General features: G+C 36.7%; 1 long non-coding RNA gene across 1 annotated transcript; it reads left to right on the forward strand.

Moving 5' to 3' along the window:
* The first annotated feature begins 3,169 nt into the window (after nucleotides 1–3,169).
* Nucleotides 3,170–9,247, forward strand: LOC134306016 (uncharacterized). The gene is made up of 4 exons (XR_010008884.1): nucleotides 3,170–3,281; nucleotides 5,955–6,007; nucleotides 6,409–6,522; nucleotides 9,074–9,247. It is a non-coding gene; the product is annotated as an uncharacterized LOC134306016 (long non-coding RNA).
* The last annotated feature ends 11,574 nt before the right edge of the window (nucleotides 9,248–20,821 follow it).

Raw genomic sequence — 20,821 nt, forward strand, 5'->3', positions numbered from 1 at the left:
TTTCTATCATTTAATAATAATAATCATTTGCATAATATTTCTAAAATAAGAAATATACTATCTGTTAATGACACCGAAAAACTGATCCATGCGTTTATAACTTCTCGGTTGGATTATCGTAATGCTCTTCTAACTGGATGCTCTGGTAGATCCATAAACAAACTCCAGTTAGTTCAAAATACAGCAGCTCCAGTGCTAACTAGAACTAAAAAATTTGATCATATTAGTCCTGTTCTATAATCTCTACACTGGCTGCCAGTTAAATTCCGCATTGATTACAAAATACTTTTACTAACCTATAAAGCGCTACATGGTCTGGCTCCACAGTATCTGAGTGAACTTATTAATCACTACAACCCACTTCGCTCACAAGATGCAGGGTTACTTATAGTTCCTAGAATTAAAAAGATCACGGCTGGTGGAAGAGCATTTTCTTACAAAGCTCCACAACTTTGGAATAATCTTCCTGCCTCTGTTCGGGATTCGGACACAGTCTCAATGTTTAAGTCTAGACTGAAAACATATTTATTTTCTCAGGCTTTTGACTAGTGTAGACAAGGGTGCAGAGCTTGGGGACTTGGACACTTTTTGGATAGAATAATCAAATACAATGCCTCTATTTGTCATATATAGATATATATTTTTGGATTAGTCATGCAATAGGTACTGAGAAAACTGTGTTATTTTTATGTTAAACATGTAGTTAGTAATAAGGAACATCAGAAGAACTTTGTCTGCAGAAAGTAACATCACTGTTCCTTTTATATGTTACAGAATTATGAAGCTCCTGCTTGTGACTATGGTTCTTTCCCTGCTTTTGGTGGAGAGTAAGTGATTTAAGCTTTAAAAAAAGTACAAAATGATGCACTAATTATGACTCTTAATGAATTATGACACTTGCATAAACTAGAGGTTTTATTTGATGCCATATCTATTCTTGGCTGAAATGTTGGCCTTCATAAGCATGCTTGTATATGGAATAAGTACTCTAAATTGAAACCTTTTCCAATGGAAGGAGTGCTTGAGGCCCTGCATTGCACTGCATCCCTGCATCATCATAGCCGATATAGCTTTATATTCAACATCATCACTGTTGCTTGTATAAAGTAGAATATATCCCAAATTATGCCATGAACTTCCTGTCTGTTGAATGTGATCCATTTATAAAACTCTCTGCAATCTGACATTTAATGTCTTTAACAAAAACTGCAAATATATAATTTTTATGTGATAACTTATGTGCTACAGGTTCTGCTCTTCAATGTTACTGTGATTATTATCAGGATACATGTATTGGTGAATTTTGCACTAATGGAAACAACACATGCATGAGGACAGCAGTAATGCCCATGACTGGCCGTGGTATGTTTTTTTATTAAGACACTTTTATATAGCTTTTACTCTGTAGTTTTACGGTTTAATTCCAAGTGGCTTACTGCAAGGATAGTAACAAGAAGAGTATGTGAAGGTCAGGTTTCTAATCTAGAATGTGTGTGTGTGTGTGTGTGTGTGTGTGTGTGTGTGTGTGTGTGTGTGTGTGTGTGCGTAAAGATGTAGCTTTGAAAAGTGTGTGTGAAGTTGGAAGTTGCTGTGTAGAGACTGTTAAGGTGAAAAAAATAAAAATGCAGAAGGACCAGAAACCTTAGCAACAGCCCTGAATGTGTGTTGATAAGAGGATAGGGTGAGATTTACCAAAAAACAACATAGCTTCTGTAATGGAATGTTCCAATGGTTAACTATCATATAATATTGCACACATTGCTGAAGACAAATCAAGTGAATGGTGCCCAATTTATCTAGGCACAATGTTAACCATTTAATTTTATAATATCAATAAGTTATATCTGAGTGAGTTCAGTACTTCATGTGTTCTTGATTTGGGATTTATTCTAATTAAAGGAAAAGCATATTAACCCCTAGAGCAACAGTTCACAACATTGGGGTATGGACCCCACATGAGGTTGAGTTCAGAGCTCTATGCAAGTTACTGGCATTCCTCTAGACCATCATACCCTATCAAACCTTGTCTTTATAGACCTTGCTTTGTGAATTTACCCAACAAATTTATTTTACATAATTGACTTTATACACTGAGCAGTGCGTGTGGCTAAAAATACGTTCTTTATTTTCAAATACGTTCTTTATTTTATTAAGCAGGCATCTGATTTCGAAATTAAATAATAATTAGATATAATAACTATTGTGTATATTGTGACTTAATATAAAGTAGTAGAGTGAAAGTAGAGTGAGAACATTATAAATAAATTACAAATAAAGATTACTTTGTTTAGAATTTGTTTATTTGCTGGGAAATGTTAAAAGAGGAAGGTGCTCGCATTGTCTGTTTTAGTTTATACTAACTTGGGATTAATTTTTTGATGTTAAGTGAAAAAACAGATTTTAGGTTTTTCCACTTATGATGAAAGTTTCACCAGCTTTTTAGTCTTTATAGCACATCATTTTTGGATTAGAACAATTAGAGTACTTTTGGATTATTCATAAAATTTTAATCTAAATTTTAAGCTACTTAAGCTTTAAAATGTTATAAAAATAAAAAATGGGTTAATAGCTAATGGTTTTTTCATCCCACATCACCCACTGCTGCTTATATAAAGCAGATTGATATTGTCATGATAGTGCCATGAACCCATTTATAAAATTCTCTGTACTCAGATACCTAATGGCTTCAACAAAAAACTGCAGATATATCATGTGCTACTCTGTTACAGGTTCTGCTCTTCAGTGTCAGAGATGTGCTGGTTTAAAATATAAATGTGTTGCTGAAACCTGGTATGTTCTTATTAAGACATTTATATTAAGTGTTTGCCTCTAAAGACTGTAATGAAAAAAAGAAAGTGTTAACCTTTAGAGCAACTGTTCACAATATTGGAGTCGGGATCCCACATCATGTGACCTGAGAAGAGATTTTAACTGGTTAGACTGGGTTGTAGGCAGCTAAATCTTAAACATTAATTAGTTAATGAATTAATTAAAATAATATTTACAGTACATGATTGTATACAGTGAAGATGATACACTGCAAATTATTGTTAATAATCACACAACACAAAATCCTTGTATTTGTACTAAGCAATGACAATAAAGTTAAATCTATCTATCTGTCAGTCTGTCTGTTTGCTTGTCTGTCTAATCAGGAGGGCGGGAACTTGCATAGCAGGATTATTTAAAAGGTGATGAACCAGTGGGATTCAGACCAGAAGATTCAGTTCAAGCTCTGCAGTAAAAGTCAACCCTCATACAGTGCTGGTGAAACTCTGAAGGTGAGGATATTTTACATTATACATACAATATGTACTGGAAAAACTGGAATTTTTTTGCAAAACATACAGCTAAATATACTGGATTTAGAAAGTTTTTTAGACCTTTTGTCTTTTTTCACACTTTACTGTGTTGTGTATTGATATTGAATGGATATAATTGCCATTTTTATAAATCAGTGTACAAAGTGTAAACATTCTTTTGTAGTCTTTTAAAAGTGACTTACAAACATAATCAAACACTTTATTCATTACTGTTATTTAGTACTACTACAAAAAGAGATTACTGTGATTGCTTCAGCATTTGTTCATTTGGGGGAATTGTGAAAGAGAAATGTGCTTGCATTTACCAAATCATATTTAGTTTATAATTACTGTGGATTAATTATTAATTAAATAATGAATGATACATGGAGTTTTTTTTAAATAAATTAATCGAATAGAATGCCTTCATTTATTTATTTTGTATATAAATATATATATATATATATATATATATATATATATATATATATATATATATATACACTGATCAGCCATAACATTAAAACCACCTCCTTGTTTCTACACTCACTGTACATTTTATCAGCTCCACTTACCATATAAAAGCATTTTGAAGTTCTTCAATTACTGACTGTAGTCCATCTGTTTCTCTACATACTTTTTTAGCCTGTTTTCACCCTGTTTTCCAATGATCAGGACCCCCACAGGACCACCACAGAGTATTATTTAGGTGGTGGATCATTCTCAGCACTGCAGTGACACTGACATGGTGGTGGTGTGTTAGTGTGTGTTGTGCTGGTATGAGTGGATCAGACACAGCAGCACTGCTGGAGTTTTTAAATTCAGTAAATAAAGTCAGAGACGATCGCTCATCTATTGCTGCTGTTTGAGTTGGTCATCTTCTAGACATTCATCAGTGGTCACAGGACTTTGCCCATGTGGTGCTGTTGTCTGGATATTTTTGGTTGGTTGACTATTCTTAGTTCCGCTAGTGACAGTGAGGTGTTTAAAAACCCCAGCAGCACTGCTGTGTTTTGTCCACTCATACCAGCACAACAAACACTAACACACCACCAGCATGTCAGTGTCACTGCAGTGCTGAGAATGATCCACCACCTAAATAATACCTGCTCTGTGGTGGTCCTGACCATTGAGGAACAGCATGAAAGGAGGCTAACAAAGCATGTAGAGAGACAGATGGACTACAGTCAGTAAAGGTAGAACTACAAAGTGCTTTTTTATGTTAAGTGGAACTGATAACATTGACAGATGTACAGTAAGTGTAGAAACAAGGAGGTGGTTTTAATGTTATGGCTGATCAGTATATATATATATATATATATATATATATATATATATATATATATATATATATATATATTAGGGCAAACCAAACAGGAAATATAAAGCAAATGCTGATATATATAAATTGAAACCATATATATATATAAGGTTTCAATATAAATTGAAACTTGAGATATACTGTATATATAAATTGAAACCTGATATATATCAATTGAAACCTGATATATATATAAATGGAAACTTGAGATATATAATTCGAAACAGTTGAAAAGGTTTCAGTTTTCAGTTTGTTCTCAAATAACAACAAACACACATTGTGAACAACTTGTATTTTAATTTTCCGAAATCAGCATTTATATCAGTTCAATCAAAAATAAACGCGCATGCGCCTGCACGCGCTTACATGCTTATAATATTATGTAGACAGTGTAAAGCAAGCACAAGTATTAAAAAAGTCATAATAACGACGCGTCCTGTTGTCCTGACTTTTGTGTTTGTATTTGTGACGTGCACATATTTGCTCTGCAAAAAAAAAAACAATGTGGGGAAGCGATTTTTGTACTGGACGTTGTAACGTGGTCATGTTAGTTTTATACACAAAAATCACAACAGTCAGATCATGTTGTCACGTTATTACTATCAATGTGTGTTTGTTTGTTATTTGAAACGAAACTGAAGACTGAAACCTTTTCAATTTTGGTATTTGAAGTGAAAAATTAATGACCAAAGTTACACAAACCCTTTTGCTTGCATTGTGCATGGGGGTACTTAAGTTTTAGTTTATATATATCAGGTTTCAATGTATATATATCAGCGTTTCAATTTATATATATCAGGTTTCGATTTATATATATCAGGTTTCGATTGATATATATCAGGTTTCGATTTATATATATCAAGTTTTAATTTATATATATCAAGTTTCAAATTATATATATATCAGGTTTTGATTTATATATATCAGGTTTCAATTTATATATATAAAGTTTCGATTTATATATATCAGGTTTCAATTTATATATATCAAGTTTCAATTTATATATATCAGGTTTCGATTTATATATATCAAGTTTCAATTTATATATATCAAGTTTCAATTAATGTATATCAGGTTTCGATTTATATATATCAAGTTTCAATTTATATATATCAAGTTTCAACTTATATATATCAGCGTTTGCTATATACTTCCTTTTTGGCTTGCCATAATATATATATATACACACACACACACACATTTAAAGTGTTCATGCAATTGGTACTGAGTAAACTGTGTTATTTTTATGTTAAACATGTAGTTAGTAATGAGGAACATCAGAACTTTGTCTGCAAAAAGGAACATCACTGTTCATTCTTTTCATGTTACAGAATCATGAAGCTCCTGCTTGTGACTCTGGTTCTTTCCCTGCTTTTAGTGGGAGGTAAGTGATTTAAGCTTTAAATGTGCTTAAATTTAAGCTTTAATAATGAAGTCCCAATAGACTTATATTTGGGCCTATCGGCTTCAAAAGCTAAAAACTAATGCAGTACTTGAGTACCTTTTCTATAAGACATTTTGTTAATACTCTATAACACACTTAGAAAACACTTTTGCTTTAACTAGAAGTTTTATTTGATTCTCTACCCAATTTTTTGGCTGTAATTTTAACCTTCAAAAGCATGTTTGTATGGATTAAGTACTCTAAATTGAAACCTTGCCATAAACTTCCTGCCTGGTGAATGTGATCAATTTATTCTCTCAAAATTCTCTGCAATCTGATACTTAATGGTTTGAACAAAAACTACAAGTATATCCATTTCTTTTGTGCTAACTCTGTTACAGGTTCTGCTCTTCAATGTTACAAGTCCAATGCTTATGAAAGTACAAAGACTGTTCAAACTTGCAGTGGTGGAGAAGACGCATGCACTAGGCAATCAATGTTTATGGCCACTGGTTGTATGTACCCCCCCTCTCTCTCACTATATATATATAAATATACAGTATATATGTATATACACTATATTGCCAAAAGTATTCGCTTGTCTGCCTTCACACACGCATATGAACTTGAGTGACATTCCATTCTTAATTCATAGGGTTTAATATGATGTCGGCCCACCCTTTGCATCTATAACAGCTAACTCTGCTGGGAAAGCTTATCACAGGGTTTAGGAGTGTGTTTATGGGAATTTTTGACCATTGTTCCAGAAGCGCATTTGTGAGGTCAGACACTGATGTTGGACAAGAAGGCCTGGCTCGCAGTCTCCGCTCTAATTCATCCCAAAGGTGTTCTATCGGGTTGAGGTCAGGACTCTGTGCAGGCCAGTGAAGTTCTTCCACACCAAACTCGCTCATTCATGTCTTTATGGACCTTGCTTTGTGCACTGGTGCGCAGTCATGTTGGAACAGGAAGGGGCCATCCCCAAACTGTTTCCACAAAGTTGGGAGCATGAAATTGTCCAAAGTCTCTTGGTATGCTGAAGCATTAAGAGTTCCTTTTACTGGAACTAAGGGGCCGAGCCCAACTCCTGAAAGACATCTCCACACCATAATCCCCCCTCCACCAAACTTTACACTTGGCACAATGCAGTCAGACAAGTACCGTTCTCCTGGCAACCGCTAAACCCAGACTCGTCCATCAGATTGCCAGACAAAGAAGCGTGATTTTCCCTCCAGAGAACACGTCTCCACTGCTCTAGAGTCCAGTGGTGTCGCATACGACGTTTTGCATTGCGCTTGGTGATGTAAGGCTTGGATGCAGCTGCTCGGCCATGTAAACCCATTCCATGAAGCTCTCTACACACTGTTCTTGAGCTCATCTGAAGGCCACATGAAGTTTGGAGGTCTGTAGCGACTGACTGTGCAGAAAGTTGGTGACTATGTGCCTCAGCTGTAACCCCATTCTGTCATTTCACGTGGCTCTAACACTTTGTGGCTGAGTTGCTGTCGTTCCCAATCACTTCTACTTTGTTATAATACCACTGACAGTCGACTGTGGAATATTTAGTAGTGAGGAAATTTCACGACTGGACTTGTTGCACAGGTGGCATCCAATCATGGTACCACACTGGAATTCACTGAGCTCCTGAGACCGACCCATCCTTTCACTAATGTTTGTAGAAGTAGTCTGCATGCCTAGGTGCTTGGTTTTATACACCTGTGGCCATGGAAGTGATTGGAACACCTGAATTTTGATGGGTGAGTGAATACTTTTGGCAATATACAGTATATATAATCAAGATGAGTGTGTGAGAGCCAGGTTTTAGATTCCTGTGTTGATGTGTGAGTGTGTATGTAAAGATGTAGCTTAGAAAAGTGTGTGTGTGTGTGAAGTTGGTATGTAGAAAGTGTTAAAGTAAAACATTAAAATGCAAGTGTGGGAATAAAGGACCAAAAGCCTTAGCAATAGGCCTGAATGTACCATATTCTAGGCACAATGTTAACCATTTCATTTTCTAATATGAGTAAGTTCTAAACAGCTAAATCAAACCAATTTCATTAAATGATAAAATTATAATTCAGATTTCATAAATCTGAAGCTTATTTTACTGTTATAACAATGTCAGGTGCATGAGGTTTGATCGCCTAGTCTGTTTGACCGCATGTGCTGGATTACAATATGTGCAGTTTATTAATACAATGAATCTATTAAGATCTATTATGATTAACATACAAAATTGTCCATAACTGTGTGACATTATAGACCTGAACTGATTAATTTTGTGTAACCAGTAATTACCTGTCCTGTCATGAATGTAACCAAAGTGTGTAAAAACATGATGTTCTATTTATTTCCTTGGCTGCTCTCGTTTAGGGGTTGCAGGAGGATCATGATCCGCATTATTGATTTGGCACAGTTCTTATGCCGGATGCCCGTTCTGACACAACCCTCCCTATTTATCTGGGCTTGGGACCGGCACTACAATGCACTGGTTTATGCATCCTAGAGGCTTGGTATCTATAGGACAATTCAGTGTCTCCAATTAGCCTGGCTGCATGTTTTTGGACTGTGGGAGGAAACCGGAGCACCCGGAGGAAACCCACGCAGACAGGGGGAGAACATGCAAACTTCACACAGAAAGGACCCGGAACGCCCCACCTGGGGATTGAACCCAGAACCTTCTTGCTGTGAGGCGACAGTGCTACCCACTTAGCCACCGTGCTGCCCTGTAAAAATTGACACAATCCTCCTATTTGTATCTAATCTTGGACTTGGCACTGAGAGTGTACTGAAAAATGCACCTCCTAATGGCTATGCTGTTCAGAGCAATAACCCCCCCCCCCCCCCCCCCCCCTTCCTTTAAAAATTTGCCTTTAAAAAGTCACGTAGCTGCCTGCATGGCCGACCAAAAGCACCCCTGAGATTTGAACCCGGATCTCAGCTATGACAGACTGGTGCACCAAACTACCCAAAATATTTTTTTAAAAGGTTTGCTAAATGATGACATGAGCTACATGACTTTAAAATATGATCTATGGTTTATAAAGACTTTTTTTCTTTCTCTAGATTCAAGGTCATGCGTCAAAATGGCTGAATGTTGGAACAAAAACTGCTGCCAGACCAACCTCTGCAACAGTTAATCACGAATACTGAATCACACTTTTAAACTGAGAAACATTCAGCTTTTACATTGCAAATGTAAAATAAACAGTAGAATCGTAGAATAAAGATCTGCATGTACTTCACTTGGTCCTGGTGTTTTTGTACATTCTAGATTTGTAAATGGTAGTAGCGTAGTTATAACATGGTAGTGTGTGTTGTATTAGAATGAGCAAATTAGATGTAGCAGTGTTGTTGGGATATTAAACACCTTAATGCTAAGGCAAGATAGGTGCCAACAGCATTATCTTATCAGAAAGTGTCAGAAATTGTTGATAAATAACTAGAGAGAAAATATCATTGTGCATGGAAGAACAGCTCTAGCTACAGCTACAGCCAATGCTAAGTGGGTAAAGGATCCAAACAGCACGGCGGCACCTGCTACACACATACCAGAACAACACACACTACCATCATGTCATTACCATGTTTGTGTCATTGCAGTTATTAGAATGGTTCAGAACATAAACTCAGTGGGGGAGTTTCTTTTATGAATGGAATGTGTGGAATGGTGAGTACACAGAACAACAAACGATTGTATAACCACACACGCATCTAATTCATATAGTAGATGAAGCTAATCAAATGGACAGTGAATTTTTTGAAAGAGATTAATGCTAAAGTGACTGAGAAATTTAAAATATTCAAGCTTGTAAAATGTATCTTTAAAAAATTTTACGGTGTTTTTACGTTTTAATAAGTATATGTTACAGTGTTTAAACATAATATTGCACACAGAGAATAGAAAAAGAACAACATAATTTTTAAACATTCATGTAAAGAAAAAAAAACTATGCCTATATAGCTTGTGGGCATTAGTGCTGGGCTACACCTTCTAGTTATTAAATCATGGTAACAGGTGTAATAAATCTATCATATAAAGATAATTATACACTTTGCAGCACCAGTTTAGAGAATGTCCTAACAGTGGATATAAAATGTCCTTGCATCCCTGTTATAATGCCCAGTTTTTGTAATGTAAAAAAAGAAACCTAGTTAAATCATTTCAAAACTTAACCAATTTTTTTCAATTAAATATCAATCTAAAATCAAACGTTTTTTTGGCAGGTTTTTGGATAAAAATAAATACACACACTACTAATCTAATACTTTGTTGAAGGACATTTTGATTAACTGGGTAGGAGTCCATCAGCATTGCACATCCTGACATGCAGTCAGGAAGGCAGGAACTAACATAGTAGGATTATTTAAATGATCATAATGAACCGTTGGAAATCAGACCAGAAGATCAGGTTTTGTATCGCTATAATTATCTTTTTTACCCATCAACCTACCCTCAAAGTGTAATTGTGCTTTTGGAGTCTTATAAATAGCTTATTCACAAATACATTTATTCTTTATTAAATACTTTGTAGAAGCTTATTTAATTTTATGTGAAAAGATACGTGTATAGATATGACATCAAAGATGAATTGTCTCATAAGAAATATCAGAAGCATTTGTTTATTATGGTGCAGTTCAGCACTATAACAGCACGACAATCTAAGTAATTGCAACAGTCTTAACATGTTGCAAGCATTACAAAGCATTTAAAAAGCAGATTAAGAATCAACAAACGTCAGCTAACATAGTGATGCTAATGTTAACGTTTGGCTAACATTCCAATTAATAAATTTAAAGATATATCAGGCTGAGACCTGGGTTATTTTTGACTTTCCACTCATTTTAGAAATTTTCAGGGATAATATAGATATTCCTGTTATTTTTATAAATCTTTTTAAGTTTATGACTTATCATCATTGATTTAGCAGGGCAATGATTGACAAACGTCTTTTTTCCTTTTCTCACTTTGCAGTTCACTACAACAGTTTAACCGTCGACATCTTCCATCATCAGATTTTTGTGCCCTTCAATGAGTTCTGACTCAATAACACCTTTGGCAGGAAGTTCATCTTTGAAGAAATACACAAGAGCACACATTGTCTGAGAATGAAATAACTGAAAACTTACGCTAAATTTGTATTTTGTGCAGTACACCCGATGCAGTTCTGTGAGGAGGCAGAAACGGTTGGTTGAGAAAACGGTCTCAAGTCAAGTGCGCATGCAAGAATGTGTGAAGTGTCCGTAGACAGAGACTGACATGGCATCAGAGAGGATAAGCATAATAAATGGCTCTTCAAAGTCATCTATCTAAATTATTATATAATGTAATATTTTTCCTGTATGCATGAGGGTTTATGTCTGGTCACTTTTGTTTTTTTACCCTGGGGAGTTTGCTTCCCTGACTGTCGATAATATAAATGTTGCAAATTTAATTTTGTATCATTCGAAGTATTATAAATGTGTAGATGTGTGCTGTACTGTTTCTTATTAAAATATTTTAAATATACTGAATATTTGTTTTTATTTTTGTATTTTTTCACACACACATATACACTTAAGTTGAGTATTAGTTATTTTATAACTGTAAGTTGACTAAAACTGTCAAAACTGAATTTCACAGTTCAACAATATCATGTTTACAGTTGAACTACCAACTTCACACTCAGTATTATTAAACACTGGAAGAGATGACCACGAGCGTCATAATAACATGACAGTTCACAGTTGTGCTCATGGTCGAACTGTAAAGGTGACAGCAGAACTATGAACTATTATGGTTCAACTGTAAATGTATCAGTTTTACTGTAAAACTTCACAGAGCGGGCCACCAGAATCAAGTTGTCGAGTAGTTCACACATGGGTCATTCCTGGGATTTGGTGCCTTTTGGACCTTAAAACTTTTTTAAAAATGAAACACTGTTTTAATTTGTTTTTCATGTTTATGTTTAGTTATGAAAAGGACATGTTATACTTTTCCAAACTAAAAGCATGACTGGCACTGATGTTGATTAGTTCGAGTAAAAAACAATTACAGTCTAGGGAGCAGAATCATACACATGCTTTAAGGCATTGTCCCAGCTGACACAGATTAAGCCAATCAGCTCCTAAAGTGTAGCTTTAAAAAATGAATAAAAAATAAAATTCAATGTCATGTTGGGATATTGGAGATATTACACTTTCACGTGGCTTCTGAGGAATTTTAGCTCCACTTAGCTCAACTTTACTTCTGCTCTAAATCTTTAAATCTGTTATAAATCAGACAGTCTACTGGTTTTCAGACATCAGAAGACATCACCTTTATAAACAAATACAGATATCAGTTTCAGATAATGAAATGCAGATTTTTTTTATTGTAATTTAATGCCCACATACCAAAGGATTTGGGACTTGGTAATCATTTGGGACTAAAGTCAACAATTAGTCCAGTTTTGGAAGTTTTGCTATTTGACATTGGTTTGTCTTCAGCTGCAAAACTATACAAAATATTCTTTAATTTTGCAGATCATAATGCAATAAAATACAGGTCTGTACTGCAGGCAGACTAGCTTGGATCTGATTTTAGGTGATTCCACAGCATGTCTATTGAATTCAAATGTCAAAATGTGGGCTAGGCCGCTGCAAAATTTTAATTTTGACTTTGTTAATATTATGTTAACATACGTCTGTATTTTGGATCACCCTGCTGCAGAACTGAATGACCTGTCCTGTAAAGCACTTTGACCTGCTGCTGCTATTATTATAATATGACCTAAACTACATAGACCATTTATGGAGGCACTTCACAAAGAAAATACATTTATTAACATTTAAACATTTGGAATCTTTAACAGGCTGACAGATAAACAGACAGGATATCTGTGCACAGAATGTTAAGACCTTAACTGAAGACCTTAACTGAACACCTTAACTTTATCCAAGCACATGGATAACTTAACTTATCCATTTTTTAATATCAATAAGTTAAATCTGAGTGAGTTCAGTACTTCATGTGTTCTTGGTTTGGTTTGGGATTAATTCTAATTAAACGAAAAGAGTGTTAACCCCTAGAGCAACAGTTCACAACATTGAGGTATGGACCCCACATGAGGTCACCTGAGAGGAGACTTTAACTGTTTACATTTAGTTCTAAACAGCTAAATCTAACCTATTTAATAAAAAAAAAATAGTTATAATTTACATTTTATAAATCTGGAGCTTATATTACTGTGATAACAATGTCAGCTACCTGAGGTTTGATCCTACAGTCTGTTTGGTGTGATCATTTAATGTGATTTTTTAAAAACCACATGTGCTGGTTTACAATGTGTGCAGTATATTAATTAAATTAATGTATTATGATCATTACTCTTTTCTTCATTGCTGTTTTCATTTTTTTGCAACAGCTGATTGCTCTTCTTTATTTTTTTTGTTTAAATAATGTTTCACAATTATTCTTTTTCTTTCTCTAGTTGCAAGAAGATGCACCACTATGGCTTACTGTCAAGGGAAAGGGAACGTCTGCTGTTAGACCAACTACTGCAACAATTAATCACTAATACTGAATCATACTTTTAAACATTTTCATACTGAGAATGTAAATGAAACAGTAAAATCGTAGAATAAAGATCTGAATGTACTTCACTTGGTCCTGGTGTTTTTGTACATTCTACATTTGTATCATTTGTAAATGGTAGCGTAGTTATAACATGGTAGTGTGTGTTGTACTAGAATAAGTGTATTATATGTATCAGTATTGTTGGGATTTTAAACAAAAAAAAATGTTGATATACATTTTGTATAAAGCGAATTATACACTTTGCAGCACCAGTTTAGAGAAGGTCCTTACAGTGGATATAAAATGTTTTCACATCCCTGTTATGATGAAGTTTTTGTAATGTAAAAAATGAAACCTAGATGAATTATTTCAAAATGTTTCCACCTTTAATGTAACCTATAACACACACTCCCAATCTAATATTTTGTTGAAGCACCTTTTCATTAATTGACAGCATTTTGTCTTTTTGGGTAGGAGTTTATCAGCATTGCACATCCTGACATGCAGTCAGGAAGGCAGAAAATAACACAGCTGGATTATTTAAAAGGTGAGGATGAACCATTGGAATTCAGACCAGAAGATCAGTTAAAGCTCTGCAGTCAAAGTCGACCCTCATGCATTGAAGGTGAGGATATTTTTGAATTATAAATACAATATGCACTGAAAAAAATCTGTGTTTTGTATGCAAAACATGCAGGTAAATACACACTTTACTGAGTTGTGGATTAGATTTTAAATTGATGTAATTACCTTTTTTACCCATCAGTCTACACTCAAAGTTTAATTGTGCTGTTGGAGTCTTTTGAAAATCACTGCAAAATTAAGTCTTTTATTCACAAAAATATTCAGAACCTTTGTTCAATACTGTGTAGAAACCTTTTTGGAAACAATTACAGCCGCAATTACAGTGACCCATTACAGAGCCTTGCTTTTAGATTTTGCTTGGTTGCAGAGGAATTCCCAAATCAGATCTTGGTCCAACATGTGTTTGACAGGGTACTAGCTTCTGGGCCATATCCCCCTCACCCCCAGTCCATGAAATAAGCAGTGAAAATCTAGTACTCGCAGATAAAAGCAGTGCTGTTTGTAAGGTTTCCTGTGGCGTTGGGGTTAACCTACCTTGGTCCCCGGCGTCACAGGAATTACAGATCCTCTGGAACAAAGGCCTTAAATTAGAGGCCTCCTAATTAAGGCTGACAACCTGCAGCTGTGCCTGCTTATTTAAGCAGGCACCATGCAGCCACAGGTTGTCATGCCTTTAGCTCTGTTTCGTTTGGTTTGTTTTTTTTCAGTTTGTCAACTTTTTGTTTTCAGTCCACAGCAAGGTGTGGCTGGTGACCTAGCCATCTGGCTCCCCGAACTGCGCGACGGCAATTTCGGGGTGTCCCTTGAGCTAAACAGGTGTGCTCCTTCCCGATCGTGCTGAGGCGCGATCGGTGACATAGCCACCTGATTCCCCGAACGTCGCGACGGCGAGTTTGGCGTATTCTTTGCGCTAAACAGATTGGCTTCTTTCCAGCTGCGGCTGACGACAAAGCCGTCTGATTCCCCGAACTACGCTGCGGCGCGTTTGGGGTGTTCCTTGTGCTATAGGTGTGCTTCTACCCGGTGACAGCAAGGTGCGACTGGTGACAGAGCCACCGGTTTCCCCGGACTACGCTGAGGCGAGTTCGGACTTTTCTCTCGTGTCCTACAGATCGGCTCTATCACCAGCTGTGTTGTGAAATGCATACTGATATATTTCAAATGTTTATTTCTTTTAATGTTGATGATTATAACTGACAACTAATGAAAACCCCAAATTCAGTATCTCAGAAAATTAGAATATTGTGACAAGGTACAATATTGAAGACACCTGGTGCCACACTCTAATCAGCTAATTAACTCAAAACACCTGCAAAGGCCTTTAAATGGTCTCTCAGTCTAGTTCTGTATGCTACACAATCATGGGGAACTGCTGACTTGACAGTTGTCCAAAAGACGACCATTGACACCTTGCACAAGGAGGGCAAGTCACAAAAGGTCATTGCTAAAGAGGCTGGCTGTTCACAGAGCTCTGTGTCCAAGCACATTAATAGAGAGGCGAAGGGAAGGAAAAGATGTGGTAGGAAAAAGTGTACAAGCAATAGGGATAACCGCACCCTGGAGAGGATTGTGAAACAAAACCCATTCAAAAATGTGGGGGAGATTCACAAAGAGTGGACTGCAGCTGGAGTCAGTCCTTCAAGAACCACCACACACAGACGTATGCAAGACATGGGTTTCAGCTGTCGCATTCCTTGTGTCAAGCCACTCTTGAACAAGAGACAGCGTCAGAAGCGTCTCGCCTGGGCTAAAGACAAAAAGGACTGCTGAGTGGTCCCAAGTTATGTTCTCTGATGAAAGTAAATTTTGCATTACCTTTGGAAATCAAGGTCCCAGAGTCTGGAGGAAGAGAGGAGAGGCACAGAATCCACGTTGCTTGAGGTCCAGTGTAAAGTTTCCACAGTCAGTGATGGTTTGGAGTGCCATGTCATCTGCTGGAATAAGGGACCAAATGCCTTAGCAACAGCCCTGAATGTGTGTTGATAAGAGCATAAGGTGATATTTACCAAAAAACTACATATCTCGTTCTGTAATGAAATGGTTAACTATCATATAATATTGCACAGATAACTGAAGACGAATCAAGTGCCCAAGAATGGTGCCCAATTTATCTAGGCACAATGTTAACCATTTCATTTTCTAATATCAATAAGTTAAATTCAGTTCAGTACTTCATGTGTTCTTAATTTGGAATTCATTCTAATTAAAAGAAAAAGTGTTAACCCCTAGAGCAACAGTTTACAACAATGGAGCAGGGACCCCACATGAGGTCACCTGAGAAGAGATTTTTATTATTTTAACAGCTAAATCTAACCAATTTCATTAAATAATAAAATATGATTAGCATTTTATAAATCTGAATGTCAGGTACATGAGGTTTGATCGTACAGTCTGTTTGTCCACATGTGCTGGATTACAATATGCGCAGTTTATTAATACAATGAATCTATTAAGATCTATTATGATTAACATACAAAATTGTCCATGACTGTGTTTGACATTATAGACTTGAACTGATGAATTTTGTGTAACCAGTAATTACCTGTCCTTTTATGAATGTAACCAAAGGGTGTAAAAACATGATGTTCTATCTATTTCCTCGGCTGCTCCCGTTTAGGGGTTGCAGGCGGACCGTGATCCGCATTATTATTATTATTATTATTTTTTATTATTTATTTATTTATTTAAATTTCTCCCCCTTTAGCGCATCCAATTGTCCAATTAGTATCGTGCTTCCTCTCTGTCTATGCCGAACCCTGCCCTGACAGAGGAGATCGAAGCTAACCCATATCCCCTCCGAAACACTGGCAGCAGCCGGATGCATCTTTGCCATCCACACATTGATGAGTTTGGCGCCACCTAGCGCTGCATGCGGAGAGACACACCCTAAGGGCACCCTCCCTCATCTCTTGTGTAGGCGCCTCTTAATCAGCCGGCAGAGATCGTAATCGCATTCTGACAGAGAGAGACCCAACCCCTCCGGTCTCCAATCCCACCCCCCACCTAAACAACAGGCCAATCTTTGTTCATATAGCCACCCAGCCTTGGAATCAAAACGACGCACTTTCGAAATCCAGCTCTGGTTGCAGCGCATGTTTTTACTGCTGCGCCACCTGAGCGGCGTGATCCGCATTATTGATTTGGCACAGTTCTTATGCCGGATGCCTGTTCTGACACAACCCTCCCTATTTATCTGGGCTTGGGACCGGCACTACAATGCACTGGTTTATGTATCCTAGAGGCTTGGTATCTATAGGACAATTCAGTGTCTCCAATTAGCCTGGCTGCATGTTTTTGGACTGTGGGAGGAAACCGGAGCACCCGGAGGAAACCCACGCAGACAGGGGGAGAACATACAAACTTCACACAGAAAGGACACGGACCTTCTTGCTGTGAGGCAACAGTGCTACCCACCATGCCGCCCTGTAAAAACATGATGTTAAAATCCTAAAAAATAAAATATGAAATAATTCTGCTTTTCCTGACACAACCCTCCTATTTGTATCTAATCTTGGGCTTGGAACTGAGAGCGTACTGAAAAATGCACCTCCTAATGACTAAGCTGTTCAGAGCAATAACCCCCCCTCCTTTAAAAATTAGCCAATCATGTCTGTGTAGATGCCTGGCACCAAACTACCCAAAATATTTTTGAAAAAGGTCTGCAAAATGATGACATGAGCTACATGACTTTAAAAAGCTCATCTTTACACATGGTGTAGTAAAACGCACTAAGATCTATGATTTCTAAAGACTTTTTTTTCTTTCTCTAGCTACAAGGAAATGTGTCAAAAAGGCTGACTGTAGGAAACCGAGCACCTGCTGCCAGACCGACCTCTGCAACAATTAATCACGAATACTGAATCACACTTTTAAACTGAGAAACATTCAACCTTTACATTACAAATGTAAATGAAACAGTAGAATCATAGAATAAAGATCTGCATGTACTTCACTTGGTCCTGATGTTTTTGTACATTCCATTTTGTAAATGGTAGCATAGTTATAACATGGTGTGTGTTGCAGTGTGTGTTTCAAATATTTAATGCCAAGACAAGATAGGTGCCAACAGCATCATCTTATCAGAAAGTGTCAGAAAGTATTGATAAATAACTAGAGAATAAATACCTACAGTGTATCACAAAAGTGAGTACACCCCTCACATTTCTGCAAATATTTCATTATATCTTTTCATGGGAAACATGAGGGAAACATGAATTCCAACATGTACTGTGACATTCTGAAACAGAGCATGATCCCCTCCCTTCGAAAACTGTCCAGTTTTCCAACAGGATAACGACCCCAAACACAACCTCCAAGATGACAACTGCCTTGCTGAGGAAGCTGAGGGTAAAGGTGATGGACTAAACCCAATTGAGCACCTGTGGCGCATCCTCAAGTGGAAGGTGGAGGAGTTCAAGGTGTCTAACATCCACAAGCTCCATGATGTCATCATGGAGGAGTGGAAGAGGATTCCAGTAGCAACCTGTGCAGCTCTGGTGAATTCCATGCCCAGGAGGGTTAAGGCAGTGCTGGATAATAATGGTGGTCACACAAAATATTGACACTTTGGGCACAATTTGGACATGTTCACTGTGGGGTGTACTCACTTATGTTGCCAGCCATTTAGGCATTAATGGCTGTGTGTTGAGTTATTTTCAGAAGACAGTAAATCTACACTGCTATACAAGTTGTACACTGACTACTCTAAGTTATATCCAAGTTTTATTTCTATAGTGTTGTCCCATGAAAAGATATAATAAAATATTTGCAGAAATGTGAGGGGGGTACTCACTTTTGTGATACACTGTATATAGAGAATAAATAGCTCTAGCTATGGCTACAGCCAATACTAAGTGGGTAAAGGATCTCAACAGCATGGTGGCACCTGCTAAACTCATACCAGAACAACACACACTATCATGTCATTACCATGTTAGTGTCATTGCAGTTATTAGAATGGTTCAGAACATAAACTCAGTGAGGGTCCTATGGGGTTTCTTTTATGAATAAAATAGAGTACACAGAGCAACAAACAATTGAATAACTACAAGTGCATCTAATTCATATAGCAGATGAAGCTAATGAAATGGACAATGAATTTATGAAAGGTTAATGGGTCATTCCTGGGATTGGGTGCCTTTTAGACCTTTTTGAAAATGCTTTTCACAATGCTTGACACTGTTTTAATTAGTTTTTCATGTTTTATTATAAAAAGGACATGTTATACTTTCCCAAACTAATATTGGTCAAGCTGAAGCACACAAACTGTAGGTTTTATTAAAACACTTTTTTTGCAGTCTCTGACCCAGGATGTTCACCCTGTCACGGACAAATGCATAACTCTTGTGTTTTTGTATTTCAGCTGCACTTAAGACCATTCTTTAAAAAATGCACAGATAATATCAATATTTCTGTTATTATTATAACCAAACTGAATAATAAAGCTATATAAATTACACATGCACCTCATATACACTGTGGACCATAACAGGGTGGACAATCTGACATAAAATTACACATTAGCTAGCAGGTGGACATGTTATGGTTGACCATATAAGACTTTTAGGATAAAATGTGAAAAAAAAAACATTAAAATGAGGAGTTAGCCACTCATCTTCCACAGTTGTTTTCCCTCCAAAAGATCATGTGAGCTCCAGGAAATGATGTCAGTATGTAAAACAGCTCATCATTTTAAGAGACAGTAGTAAGAAATAACAGGGTGGACAGCAACTTGAGGGACGTGTGAAAAACCTTTATAATCAGCAATAACATGAAACTCATAAAGAAAAACAAATCCAAGGTTTAGAGGGACTTAAGCAAACCTTTTAAACAGTATTGAAAGACTGAGATATTTTCATGATTAAACCTCAAATATCATCACTAAATCAGAATGTACAGCACTGAGGACATGGGAAAACCTCTGGTATCTAAGAGATTAAACAGTATGTATACAGTAATTTTATTGTGGGGGGGGGGGGAAACATTGTGTTTAGTATTTGAAAGTGTTCATTATTTCAGTAAGATGTTTAGAAACAGTATTGTTTAAAATTTAATTAATAAATACAATGATCAGTACTGGGGACACAAAAGGCACCAAATTGTAGAAATGACCCTAATGCTAATGTGACAAAAAAATTTTAAGTATTTATTAAAAAGCTTTTTAATGGTGTTTTTGCATTTTAATACGTATATGTCAGTGTTTTTTTATTTATTTTTCCCCTTTTTCTCCCCCTTTAGCGCATCCAATTGTTTAATTAGCATCATGCTTCCTCTCTGTCTATGCCGAACCCTGCCCTGACTGAGGAGATCAAAGCTAACCACAATATCCCCTCCGAAACATGGACAGCAGCCGAATGCATTTTTGCCACCCACACAACCTAGTGTTGCATGCGGAGAGACACACCCTAAGGGCACTCTTCCTCATCTCTGTGCATGCGCCTCTAATCAGCCGGCAGAGGTCATAATCGCATTCTGACAGAGAGAGACCCACATCCAGTTCTTTGTCCCACCCCCCAACTGAGCAATCGGCCAATTGTTGCTCATACAGCCACTCAGCCTCGAACCGGTAAAGCAGAGCTGGATTTGATACAAGGTACTCAAAATCCAGCTCTGGTTGCAGCGTGTCTTTTTACCGTTGCACCACCTGAGCGGCTATGTCAGTGTTTAAACATAACATTGCACAACGAAAAAAG

The sequence above is a fragment of the Trichomycterus rosablanca genome, unplaced genomic scaffold (assembly GCF_030014385.1).
Source record: "Trichomycterus rosablanca isolate fTriRos1 unplaced genomic scaffold, fTriRos1.hap1 scaffold_180, whole genome shotgun sequence".
Lineage (NCBI taxonomy): Eukaryota > Metazoa > Chordata > Actinopteri > Siluriformes > Trichomycteridae > Trichomycterus > Trichomycterus rosablanca.